Raw genomic sequence first — 15338 nt, forward strand, 5'->3', positions numbered from 1 at the left:
GTCCAGGCCTTATCAGTAAGCATTACCTTCGCAGATGGACAAGATCAATAATGTATTTCATGTATCGATGCTTCAAAAATATCGTTCGGACCCTTCACATATTATTACACCGAAGGAAATTGAGATTCAACTGGACTTGTTATACGAATATGAACTAGTGAATATTTTAGCTCATGGAGTCAGTGAACTGAGAAACAAGACGATTCTACTGGTAAAAGTTCTTTTGCGGAATCTTAAAGTCTATGAAGCTACATGAGAACGAGAAGAAGATATGAAAATGCAGTTTCCTCATCTATTTGTACCAGGTAAGTAGGTACGTATTTAAAATTTGAGGATAAATTTTCTTTAGGGTAGAATTGTAATACCCCAAATTTTGGCTAGTGATAAAAATCTAAATTTTAAAAGTTTAGTGACTAAAGTATAAACTTTTTAAAAGTTTAGACACAAAAAATGAAATTTTTAAATGTTATATATGTTTGGCCCGTGAATGAATATTTTATTATGAAATTGACATTTTTGTGGGAATCAAAATTTTGATTCAAGATTTATATTAGAAGCCATAAACTAGTAAAGTCTTGTAGAAATTTGGATAATTCGATCGAATCAGAATTTAGAGAAATTCTGAAAGATAATAGAAAGAGGTTGAAAATTATTATTTTCATAATTTAGAATGATGAAGTGTAACATGGATTAGTGGAATTAAGGTCTATTTTTCCATGTTAAGCCAACATTTTAAAATTTGTTGATTAAATTGTAATTTTCAAAAATTACAAAGGGCAAAGAAGAAAAGTGAATTTTATTTGTTCAACTTTGACTTTGAGAATATAAAAAATGAAGATATTCTGGTGCCAAGTGGAAATTATCATATTTTATTAATGGTAAAATGATAATTTCCTATTAAATAAATTTTAAATTTATTTAAATTAAACATAAGGCAAGTGTATTATGATATTAGTGTAGAAAAAAAAGAAAATTGGCCATCTTCTTCATGTTCAGCTGTGACCTCCATTGAATTGTAAGGGGACTTTTCAATTTCTTTTTTAAGCATATTTGGTTAATTTTTGGATTAAGGTGTGAAATAGAGAATTAATCTACTTGAAATTATCTATCATTTGGTATAAATAGTTCGTGCAAAACCTACTTGGATGATTGATTCCATGATTAGGGTTCTTGAATGGGAAGTTGAATTATGAAGAATTAAAGATTGATTTTTTTGTTATTGGTGTTATAAATAAAATTCCAAGCTTTTGGGAAGATTAAAATCATCAAGAAATAGACATATACAATTCGACCATAGCATGGCTTCATGGGAAATTATTGACTTTGGATTGAATTTGATTTTGGAATGATTGAAATTACATGGAATTGATCTTAGGAGCTTGAATTCTAGCTTGAAATTAAATGAAAATCATGCCTAAAGAAATATTTAGGAGGAAATATATAAAATTTCCTAAGGTCTAGAATTGATGTTAGAATGATTCTACGTGCTTTGGAAGTTGATTTGGATCAATTTTGAACTTTATGAAAATAAAGGGATTATTTTGCAAGTTTTGAAAAGTTTAGGGGTTGATGTGTAAATGTTCAATTATTGATGCACTATGCTGGAAATTAAGATTTAATGCTAAATTTGATGTTAGAATATTGTTTTGGATCAAATTTGCAAATTTGGTAAAATTTAGGGACTAAGTTGTGAATGTTTGAAAGTTTGAGAGTTGAATGATAATTTTGAATATGCGAATGTACTAAATTTAAAATATTGTTACAACGCATGAATTTTTAGTACTGGATTTAAATTAAGTAAAATGGTAAAGGTCAATTTTGAATAAATTAGAAAAGTTGGGATGAATTCTAAAAGAATTCATAAATGATGACTGAAATGTAAAGTTTATGAAAGTTGAGTCGATTGGTGATGAATATGAGTATATATGTAATTTGAGTGTCATTTTGGAAATATTAGTTTTTATTTGAGCTGAGAAGTGATTTTTATATCGAATAAGTATCAAATATATTTTATGTATTTTTATTATTGGATTTTACTTATGTTAGTACCATACTAATATATGCTTTGCATATTTGTTTTGTGCATATGATTTTGTCTAGACTGTGATAACGGAATCAAAGAGAGACAAAATTAAAGGATCAAATACGAGAATAAAGGGTATCGACGTTAAAGGTTCGATAGTGAGGCAAATGAGGTACAATTGGATATGTTGGATATACAATTGGATATGTTGGATATACAAATGAAAATGATTTTATCGTAAAGCCCTTTGTATACTTTATTGAGAATCCTAGGTACAATTGGCATGCCATGAGGTGGAGTTAACACTATATATTGATATTGATATACTACATTCGAGTACATTACATGTGGCACCTATGGTGCGACTGATGTGAGCACTTTCGAGTGCGAATTATTGATTGAGGTACTTACGAGTGCAAGTTGCTCACACTCAACTGACTCACGAATCTTGCATTCTCTTTAGATATAAATTGGGCTATGAATCTGAAATGTGAAAGTATTGGATATGTGATTGAATGGAAATGAATATTTTATCGATTATTATGATATGGCATTGGCTGTCATGATCTTTATAAATATGTGAGATATTGGTTTTTGCAGGCTTAATGATGACGAAATAACTTATTTAAGTCAGTTTGTGAATTCAAACATTTTATATGATAATTATATTGTTCCAACTGATTATGTTATTTTTATACTTTATATTACCTTACATTATTTATAATGCTTCACTAAATTATACTTAATAGTTTTTTAATGTTACTTTAAATGCTATCGAAATTAATTTTAAATTAGGTAGGTTTAGGCAGTTTTACTCGTGATATAAATCAGCATCAAACTGTTAAATTACTGCCTAAAGCTGAACTTGAATTGGATGTTTAACTATTATATTTTGACTTTACATAATTAAATTTTTTTCAAAGGATTAAATTGAAAAATTTTAAAGAAACAAATTTTTAATGGTTTTCAACTATATATTGTTTATAAATGTTATGTGACATCTCTGACTCGTATTAAGGAACATATACGAGAAAGGGGTGTTACATGGATTTTTGCTTCAAACAATAATCTAAAGCTTGTATAATCATTAATCCTTTACAAAAAAATCAAAACAAGCTTGAATAATTTTACCTAATTTTATTCTTCATGGGAGAACCTTGTATATCAACTTATATGTGAAATTCATCTTGAATCAAGCATGGAAAAACTAAATAATCAATTAATCCTTCAAAATAAGCCTTAATTCAATATAATCCATAAACCCTAATATTTTCCATTTCAAATTCCATATCATATACAAAAAAAACCCATGAATTAATGGTACAAAATTAAATAGAATTCACAGATGAACAAAAATCAACTTCATGTCTAAACCTTAATTTTAAACTAAATAAAATCAAATTAAAGACTAACCTCGGGTTCCTTGAGAACTCATAGCAATATGAAGAAAGGATGAGAAAATTCTTGAATTTTGTTTTCCTTTCATTGTTAGAGTATGCTCAAAGACCAGTCATGTGTTGATTGTATTAACATATTTTCTTTACCGTATTTATTGCATTAAAGCATTATCATTATTTTCTTTTGTTAAATTTATGTGTACTAAATAAGCTAAAAGATAATAATGTCCATATTATTTTTAGGTATTCGACCTACCTAACCCAAAGGTCGATGGTGACTCCAAATCTATTTATTTGTTATTTGTTTTAAAACCCAATAGTTTCCAAGATTAAGTTGGATCGCTCCCTGAAATAGCCCTAAAAATCTTAAGGACCGTTTCGACAGCTTGGTGACTCTACTGGGGTAGAAAACATGTCTGGGTAGAACTGTTATAAAATCATGTCAAGGTAGATACCATGTTGGGTAGGATCTTTTCATTTCGAGAATATTTATTCTACCTTTAAATAGAGATCAAGATGGTAGCAAATAACCAAATGCTAGTTGAGTCAAGAGTGAGAAGATCCTTCATGAGATATCAAGGTCACTTTCCTCTTGAAGAATCATATGGAAATGGAAGTCTAGAGATCTCATAATCACAATGGGTGAGTTAAAACGAAGAAAGGTGGGTCAACACTTTGAGAAGTCCAACAACGACTACAAAGACAACATCAAATCGTGAGAAAGGCCTAGATCGAGTAAATGAAGAAAATGAAGCTTGTCTATCTAGTATAAGGAACATTTATGGTCTGATGAAGGTTGTTTTGTGATGATCACTTTTGGAATTAGCACCTTGTGTATTTTCATTTGCATTTGCATTCTGGTTTTGCATTAGCTTATTAGTTTATTTTGATTGCTTTTACGGTAGTTCTTGTCATTTTGTACTAACATGTTTTTATGTTGTTGTTCTTTTTCCTTGCATCACATGATCATAACATTTTTTATAGGCGTTGATTTGTGAGTAGTCACCAGAGTATAAGGTTTTCATGATGGACAAAGGGTTTCATAATCAAGTAAACTATAACACCACTAGGGAATGACATCCTAAGGAAACTCCGAGAATATTGGAGAGCTATGAGCCCAAGGATCGTCTATCTGACGAAGAGCAAAAGGAAATAAGAGAGATAAGAGAGCAAATGTCCAAGATGATGGATAGAATAGCTACTTTGACCAAAAGAAAAGAAACTTCTGTAACAGTAAGAAAATAGCTCGATGAAGGTGATTTTGCGATGTCAAATACACAATGAACTACTTTAGAGCAAGTTAATCCTAGCCAATATACGGAATCACGCACAATCACCATTCGCATCAACAAGTTGTCTAGAGACAACAAGAAAATAGTGACAACTGTAAAAGTTCAGAAAGATAAAAAGAAGTCATGCAATCAAAACTCGGGGGTATTTGAGAGTCTACTTACAACGTCAGTAGAAATAAATCTGAAGACTCCAATTCAATCTAAGACAAGAAGTGGCTCTCATAAAGATTTATATTATAAGCTTTTAAAAGCTCGAGAGGTGGCCCCAAATTATATAAAACCTTGGCAGCCTCCGTATCTAAATTGGTATGATGTCAATGTTCGTTGTGAATATCATATCGAAGATCAAAGACATCCCATAGAGAATTTCACAACCTTCAAACATCAAGTCTAACATCTTTCGGATCATGGAGTATGGAAATGAAAGGTCGATCTAGTTTGGTAAATGATTGTCCTGTTAGGTTGGAGCCAAAAGTGTTCAAATGTAAATATATCAGTGGGGGCATCCAAGAGGAAAAAGATTTACTAGGGTACGAAGCTCAAGTGTGTCCTTTGAGGAGTGGACAATAGGGGTCACTAAATTAAAAAACGACGATGAACACTGGAGAAAGAATTACAAGGGGATTGAAGGTCGAGCCAAGAAGTCCTCTCATGATTTACATATTGTAGAAAGAAGACACAATACAACCACAGATGATTTAGAAAGATGCCAAGTCAGAATTCAGATGTTGAATATGTCCATAGCTGACATGGAAGCTTTATATCAACGCCACAAGTGTGAGAATGATGCTGAGCTAGAAACCACTATAGCCATGAACAAGACATTGATGAGGCTAATAGATGATTTTGGAAATATTGCCAAGTAATTTCATAACAACAAAGACTTTCATGCGAGGAAAATGGAACAACTTTGTTTATAGCTCCGAGAATTGACACATAAGATGGAGGAAAAAGACGAAGGCATGAAAGAAGTTATAATCCAAGCAAGCAAAGTGGCTCACAAATTTGATTGATTTAGCTGGCTTTGCAAGAGAATTGAAGCAGGTTGACAACTCAACACCCGAGTATGAGTGGAAGTTAACTTAGCTTTTGAGGGAGATAGAGAAGTTAGGGGTTAAAGTTATCCCTTATATGTAAAGTTTGTTTGACATACTGAAACCCTTGTGTTCAATTAAAATTGTTTTAAGACGGTCACTTTGGAATGACACCTATTGCATCATACATTTGTATAGCACATTTTGCATTCTCATTTCTGTATTTTCGCATTTGTATATGCATTTTTGCATCTTTAAATTCATATATATACGTCATACATTGCATAATATATATAGCATCTTAATATGCATTAATCACGTATCCTGATAGTAAATCACGGAGAATCTTGTGACAGAAATATTGAAGGTAAATTGAGGCCACCACGTTCATACCTAGAAAAGAGATGAAATACATGGATACAAAGTTTGGAGCTTGCAACTAAGAACCATGATGAGTCGAAGAACAAGTTGCAGAATCTAATCGATTCGGGAGCATGATCTTTTAATGAGCAAGTGGGTATTAGATTATAACAACCCTGAAGATCCAGTCAAGCACCCACAAGTGTGATGAGTAATGGGGTTTTTTAATTAGGAAGAGATTATTTCATCCACCATGAAGCTCTATTTCACTTGTATTGTCTTGTTTGAGTTTGTTCTTGTTCTTTCTTTCTTTCCTTACCTAAATATTTTGTAAAAATGTTTGGTGATTGAACTTATGATACTTTTTAAAGTTATGAACAATGAATCAAATTTTTAATACTTTAGTTCTTTGAGTATCAAATTAATCAAAGATTCTTTTAGTTTTCAAGAATTATAGATCTTTGGAAAGTGACAAAATTAGACCTTTCATATTTCTTCCAAATCCAAAAACACAATTATATTGAAAGATCCTCAGTCCAATATTATTATGGGCATGAAAAATAATAATACGTTTAAGATTATGTTATCGATTGATGACATTGAGTTGTCATTGACATAAATATGCTAGAATCGATGCATGAATATGTTATTAGAGAACAATATATTAGATTGACCCAATATGAGTTTGAGTCTTGGATTATTATGTGACGGTCACAATGCTTATAGCGAAGACTATATGCATGATCCTCAAACCTAAGATCATTACTATCTCAACATATATTGGTGTATGTTTTAATACAATTAAACATGCTTCGTAATTGGTGACACTATTAAGACTGGTATTGAACATATCTTGGTACATGTAGTGAGGGATGAATGATCAAGATAGAATTTGTCCTTTATACATAATAGGAAATATATCACAAGCCACTTGATTGGGTGAGACTAGAAATTCATGTCATGCTTGAACAAGTTTATATGAGATATCATAAGTTGTTCATTTATTTAAGTCTACTCTAGATATCAAGAAATAATAGATGGACTATACAAGTGTGACTACACCAATACTTATGCTTATTCTAGATATTAAGGACAAAACGATATAATACATAAAAGAGTTAGTCACAGAGATGTTATGTCAAATCATGACTTCTTGTAACTTCAATGACAATGATATATTTGTAGATGTCACCAGTTGTATATAATATTAGAATGGTTCTAATAATTATTACTAATGTTACAAGAACTTACAGGTTCACACCCCAAGGTTGTAATGAGCAAATATATTAAACGACTTATAATTGTATAATTTTATTGTACATGAATGTAAATGTCTATAATAAAAGTGAATCATCAAGATGGAATTTGTCCTTTTTATATAATAGGAAATATATCACAAGCCACTTGATTGGCTGAGACTAGAAATTCATGTCCTACTCGAACAAGTTGATATGAGATATCATAACTTGTTCGTTTATTTAAGTCTACTCTAGATATCAAGAAATAATAGATGAGCTATACAGTTGTGAGTATATCAAGACTTCTTCCTATTCTAGATATTAAGGACAAAATAATAAAATACATAAAAAAATTAGTCACGGAGATGTTATGTGAAATCATGACTTCTTATAACTTAAATGACAATTATATATTGCTTGATTTCACTAATTGTTTATAATATTATAATGGTTCTAATAATTATTACTAATGTTATAAGAACCTACAGGTTCACACCTCAGGGTTGTAATGAGCAAATAATAAAGAACTTATAATTGTACAATTTTATTGTACTTGAATGTAAATGTCTATAATTAAAGTTAATATATATTTGATATATATGTAACTTTAGTAATCCCGAATAGAAATATTGATATTAAAGGAAATATAATTATGATTTTATTTCTTTCAATAAATATAAAATTCACAATAATCATTTAATATGAAATAAGCCCCAAGTGTTATAATGATTTGCGGTATAAAAGGATTATAATGGTCTTGCAGTCGTTCTGGTCTTTTGACAATTTTTTCAAAACAGTTTTTGAGAAAACAAAATTGTTCTGAACAGGATGAATTGAGAAGAGGCCAAGACAATTTGTGAAGGTTAGGATTCGAACATTTCATGATTGTTTCCAAATTGTTGTTTATTCCATGAACCCAAGGTATATCATGCATCCATTCCTCCCGACTTCGGTTTTTCATACATGGATCACTAATAAGATCGTCAGATTATTTTTTGCTACGCCATGGGGTTTACTCGTGATCCTAACAGTGATATTAGATCCATTTTGTATGATTTGGATTCGGGTTAAATACTTGATTAATACGATATGTATAAGATGCATGTTTAATTTTACTATTTTAGGTGAGTATGTTTTACGTATGCATTCGATTCAATGGTTGTCACAATTAATATGTTAGTCTGGTTAAATAAATTATTGCAGTCATTGATTAAGCTTTAAACATATGTTTGTAGATTAGTTGTTAATTTCATGAACTTACGACAGTGATGGAAGATCGGTTTCAACATAGGAACAATCGTTGTTCCAGTGCGAAAAATATTTGGGATTGAAAATTCTCAAAACATGATTATGTTGATAAAATTTATCAAATCATGATGATTGATAGAAACATTGGTGTCATCAGACCCCTGCAAGGGGCTCCGCCCCTTAGCCTATTCGTAAGAAACAAAGGTTGTAGGCCCATATCAACAGTTAATAATAAATTTGTAACGGCATATGTATGATATGTTTAATATACCAATGATTGACATGCATGGTTATACCTCATTTATTTGTAATGGTTGTACATTTTAAATACGACCTATGTGTTGTGCCTTTCTATATTCCTATTGCATTTCTCTTCTTATCTTACTCCCTCGTATGTAAAACGAGTTTCTAAAATTGTAATCATGTGAAGATTCAAAGAAGCAAAAGAATGGAATGACTAAAGCAAGAAGATGCTTAAGAAGCCATATCTATCTTTAGGATTTACGGTTCTCCCATTAGCTAGGGATGGGTCTCCTTAGTTCTTTATTTGGGCTATAACTATTGCATCTTATTTATTGCTTTATATCTGTCATGTATGTGATGTTGAATGATATGTTAGCATGCTAATAAATTGATGAGATCAATAAGGGCTTAATATCATAATGAACATTGATGAGATAATTATGAAAAAACTCTCATTATAATCTAAATTGATTTAACCGTCCAATATTTACCCTTGTTAAGACTTCCATAAGTGTTATGTGGGTTTTGACAAAGCAATGCCACATGAGTCTATCTTGGTTAAACGTGAAGAATAAGAAAGTGATATTCATCGATTGAAATATTGGTAACAACTTAGCTAGGTTATTCTAATAGGATTAGAAACCTAAAGGTTAATATTTAGATAAATCATTAGATGATTTTGAACAATAGTTGTTCACCAAATGGAGGAAATACATGAGATGTAATTAGTAAAGCGTTATTTACCTAAATAACCATTCTTTTAAAAGAAAATTCAAAGTTGATTTAGGAAAAGGGTGAAATATAGATCCTCACTCACTAGAAAACTTTCGATAAGTTTTTTTTCGAAATTAAAACATGAGGGTTTTTAATTTTGGATAAAATAGTGGGAGAAATTTGTCAATAAAGACCTATTTATAAATTTTACATTCGGTAAATTTACTTACTATATGTAATTCCATTGTTGTAGATTTAATGGAAAATAACACATTATCGTTGCGATCGATCCTTGAGAAGGATAAGTTGAATGGCTTGAACTTCCTTGATTGGTTCCGTAATTTGAGAATTATTCTCAAATAGAAAAGGAAGGAATTTGTCATTAATGAACCCGTTCCTAATTAATCAGCAGCTACTGCTTCTATAGTTGAAAAAGACAAGTACAAGAAACACTTAGATGACGAGTTGGACATAGGATGTCTAATGCTTGCCACCATGACTCCTATGCTTCAGAAGCAATATGAGGGTAGGGTTGCATATGATATGATTTAGAATCTCAAAGAATTTTATAAGGGTAAGCACATCAAGAGAGGTATGATACCTCTAAAGCATAATTTCAATTCAAAATGACTGAGGGATCTCTTGTAGGAGCTCATGTCATCAGGATAATGGGTTACATCCAAACATTAGAGAAGTAGGAATTTCCTCTCAAAGATGAATTGGTTACTGATGTCATCCTACAATCATTTCTGAGTAGCTTTAATCAATTTGTCCTTAATTTGAATATGACTAAAATTAACAAGCACATTGCCATGGTTACTTGGCATGTTATGAACTGATGAAAGTAACGTGAAAATGGTTGGAGCTAAGCCCATTCCGATGGTCTACATGGACAAAGGAAAGGGAAAGAACAAGAAAATGGCAAAGCCTAAGGGTAATGGCAAGTCCAAGACCAAAGGAAATGATGCATTGAAACCCAAAGGAGGAGTAATAAAGGGAAAAAATATTTTCATTGGGATAATACCAAACATTGGAAAAGAAACTTCCATGTTTACCTTAAAGAGGTCATAAAGGCTAAAGCGAATGAAACATTTGTTCGAGGTATTTTGTTATTGATATTAATTTATTAACATCTACTTTTTGGGTATTAGAAATTGATTGTGGTTCTCAAATTTGTACTTTTGTCAGTGACTGCAAAAAAGAAGGAATGTGGCTAAGGGAGATGTGGACCTACGAGTGGGAAATGGAGCAAGAGTTGCTACATTAGCTATAGGGATATATGTTTAATCTTTGCCTAGTGGACTTGATTTATATTTTGAAAATTGTTATTTTGTGTCTAGTTTGACTAAAAATATTATTTATATTTCTTGTTTGAACAAGATTGGTTTTGAGATAATTATAAAGTATAATTGTTGTTTATTTTATCTCGATAATGTTTTCTATGGATTGGACCAATTAGTTAATGGTTTTATATTTTAGATCAAGATAATATCATTTATAACATAAATACAAAAGATCAAAGAAAATTTATTCAAATCAAACTTATCTTTGGCACTTTCATTTAGGCCATATAAGCGAGAAACACATATTAAAGCTACATAATGATGGATTCTTAGATTCATTTGGTTTTTAACAATTTGATGTATGCAAATCCTGCTTAAATAAATCTAAAGCCCTTGAAAAGTTCAAGGAATTAAAAAATGAAGTACAAAACCAATTAGGCAATAGTATTAAAGTACTTCAATCAGATTGAGGTAGAGAATACTTTAGCATAGGGTTTGATGAACTCTTGAAAGAGTGTGGGATTGTCTCACAGCTTACACCACCTGGTACACCACAGTGGAATAGTGTTTTTGAGAGGAAGAATCAAACAATGTTAGACATGATTCAATCAATGATGAGTCATAGTGATCTTGTCACTTCTTTTTGGGTGCATGTACTTGAAACAACTATTTTCACACTAAATCGTGTTTCATCTAAATCGATTCAAAAGACACCACATGAGATATGGACTGGAATGCGAACTAGTATGTCTTTTATGAGAATTTGGGGTTGTGAATCTTATGTCAAACATCATATGTTTACAAAGTTGGAACATAAATCTCATAAGTGTATATTTTTTTAGATATCCTAAAGAAACAAAAGGATATTATTTCTTCAATCCTAACGAGAAGAAAGTGTTTGTTGTCGAGCGGGAGTCTTTCTCGAAAGAGAATTTCTCTCAAAGAAAATGAAAGGTAGAAATATTGAACTTGGAGAAGTTCAAGAAAAACAAATCAATAAACTAGAGGTTGAACAAGTTCCACAAGTTTTTGAGGAACAATCAACAGATTTAGAAACACAACCACTACGAATATCTACAAAAGAATGTCATGTACCTGAGAGATATGGAGTTCTCGTTACCACACATAGAGACATTCTTCTTATGGACCAAGATGAGCCTAGAACTTATCCAGAGGTAGTGTCGAGCCCAGACTCTAAGAAATGGCTTGAATCCATGAGGTCTGTGATGGATTCCATGATAGTAAACCAAGTATAGACTTTGGTTGAACCACCTGAAGGAGTTAAACCTATAAGGTGTAAATGGGTTTTCAAAAAGAAAATTGACATGGATGGTAATGTACAAACATATAAGGGGTGATTGGTCGCTAAAGGTTTTTAACAAGTTAATGGTATAGACTATAATGAAACTTTCTCCCCTGTTGCTATGTTTAAATTATTCTGGATCTTGCCTGCAATAGCTACATTTCATGACTATGAAATCTGGTAAATGAAAGTCAAAACCGCTTTCTTAAATGGAAATATTAAAGAGGAATTGCATATGACATAACCAGAAGGTTTTGTCGCTCCAAAAAATGTTAGAAAAGTTTGTAAGCTACAAAGGTCCATTTATGGACTAAAGCACGCTTCTCAAAGCTGTAATCTTCATTTCAATGATGCAATCAAAGAGTTTGGTTTTATAATAAATGAATATAAGCCTTATGTTTATAAGAAGGCTGGTATGAGCATTGTTTATTTCTTAATCTTGTATGTAGATGACATACTTATCATAGGAAATGATATATCTACTCTATATCCTGTTAAGACTTGGTTAGGTAGTTGTTTTTCTATGAGATATTTGGGTGAGGCAACGTATATTTTAGGAGTTAAGATCTATAGAGATAGACTAACACAACTCCTAGGTCTGAGTCAAAGTACATACATAGATAAAGTGCTAAAAAGGTTCAATATGGAAGAATCCAAGAGATGATTTATATTTATGAGACATGGTATATCTCACTCAAAGGAAATGTGTCCTTCAACATCATAAGAAAGAAAACGGATGAGTAAGATTCCATATACTTCGGCTATTAGTTCTATCATGTTTTCCATGACATGTACTCAACCAGATATATTGTATGCTTTAAGCATGATGAGTCGGTATCAAGTCAACCCTGGTGAGGATCACTGGGTTATAGTTAAAAACATCCTTGAGTACTTACGAAGAACTAAGGATACATTCCTTGTATATGAAAGAGAAGAAGAGCTTGGTGTAAAGGGTTACACAGATGTGAGCTTCCAAATTGACAAGAATGATTCACAATCATAATTAGGTTTTATGTTTTGTCTTAATAGATGTGTTGTGAGCTAGAAGAGTTCAAAGAAAGAAATAGTAGTTGATTTTACAATAGAGGCTAAATATATTACAACCAGTGAAGCAGCAAAAGAGGATGTTTGGATCAAGAAGTTCATATCTGAACTAGGGATTGTTCCCAACATATTAGATGTTGTAGAACTTAGTTGTGAAAATAATTTTGCCATTGCAAAAGAAAAGGAACCCAAATCTCATCAACGGTCCAAACATATTCTTAGGTGCTTTTATCTCATTCGAGAGATCATAGGTCGAGGAGATGTGGAGATATGCAGAGTACACAAATATGGAATAGTTAAAATGTGTTACTATTTTTGTTCATTTTTGGTTTTATTCTCCACTCATTCACCTCACTACTATCTTTGTGGTGTTCCTTGGGCGATTCTGATTAAAACCCTACCGGTTGATAGCTTCACTATTGTCATTTTCATCGTTCACCTCTGAGGGTAAGCTTTCTGATTACTTTTATGCTTGTTTGGCTTGATTTTTAGTGGTTATGGAATAATTTTGGTGTTTGTTTCCTTCTGAGTGTTCGGCTGCCTTCCTCATCATTTTTGTCACTGCATACACTGTCACGTGTTGTCATCACGCGTGGGCTTTGTTCTCCAACCGAGTCTTCTAGAAGAGTGAGTCAATCCAGTCAACCCACTGAGTCAACTCTCATTGAGTCAACTCAGACCAGTCAGATTGTTGACTTTGACCAAATCGTTGATCATTGACTGTGTCATTGACTTTAACTTAGGTTGACTTTTACTCTGATCAAATAAGTCAAACTTTTTGAAAAGTCATATCTTGTGTTTTTCGATGTCCTGAGTTAGATTTTGCGGTCCATTTCTCCATATTCAAAACTTGGTAAGCTATTTTTAATATTTTATCCTTCGATTCGATCTGTTTCCCCAATTAAGTTCTATTTCTAATGTAAATTGTTTTGCTATGTATTCGAGATATTATGATACGTCTAAATCAAGTGTGAGAGCAATTGAATCGAGTTTAATTGGTTGATCGATATGGCATAAAAATTGAGGTAATACTTTACTAGCTTTTTCCATGCTTTATGGAACATGTTGGTTTTGGATAATGCATGGATGAATAAGATTGGTCATTTATGAAACTTTGATTATGGAAGACTAATAAGAAACAAATTCAAGGTCAGTGATTAATCGGCAAAGGAATGAACCTTAGGATCCGTAAATTTTGATTATTTTCGTTAAAGGTTAAATGTTGGATATACATGGATAAGAAATAATGAAAATATCCCTGGGATGTAAAAAGACAAAGATTCTCCCTAAAACTGAAAATAACCCTGAAAGCTATTCCTGACCCGATAAGACTATTATTTCACTTGTTAAATGCTTATTTTGCCAAGAAAATCCTGGTAACTAACTATGACCTCTGAGATGGTAAAAGGCTTAGAATTGTGATTCTTGAATAAATGTTTGAGGACCAATTTACTAAAAGTAATGCATATGACCAAATTGGATGAAATGACTAAACTAATCTCTAGTATTAAAATAACCAAATTACCCTTGAACCTAAAAATGGCCAAAATAACATGAACTTCAAAATGACGAGAATAGTCCGAGTATTGAAATTACCCAAATACCCTCATGAATATTGTAACGATCTCTAAAGGTTTTGGAGACGAACCCGAGAATGTCGGTCACTCTGGATATTATTGCAATACATAATAATATAAATACCACCGAAATACTAATATAGCTCTTCAAGATTCGCTCAGCGATATATCTAATGGTGATCAGTTCAATTAATGCAGTCAGTGTTAAAAAGTAAATATTCATAGGGTATCCGGTATGAATGATTGACAGGTATCGCAGTGCTGGGATTTATTCAATTCGAGTTGACCCGATATCCTGATATTGAATATCGTAAATTATCATTTCACCCTTATTTGATTAAATTACTAGGAATACTTCAAAAATCAAAATATCCAAAATACCCCTGATAGCCTGAATGATGGAATCATGCCTTAATTATTATGATGTAAAGGTTCTTGAATGCCTTCAAAATGCATCAGAATTTTAAATGGTCTTGAAATATTAATTACAAATTTTGATTGGATCCATTAGTAATCGAACACTTTTTATATGGATCACGTATCTAAAATTTGATCAGTCTATTGAAGTTCCATGTTTTCCCT

This window comes from Hibiscus syriacus, unplaced genomic scaffold (assembly GCF_006381635.1).
Source record: "Hibiscus syriacus cultivar Baekdansim isolate YM2019G1 unplaced genomic scaffold, ASM638163v2 tig00001731_pilon, whole genome shotgun sequence".
Classification (NCBI taxonomy): Eukaryota; Viridiplantae; Streptophyta; class Magnoliopsida; order Malvales; family Malvaceae; genus Hibiscus; species Hibiscus syriacus.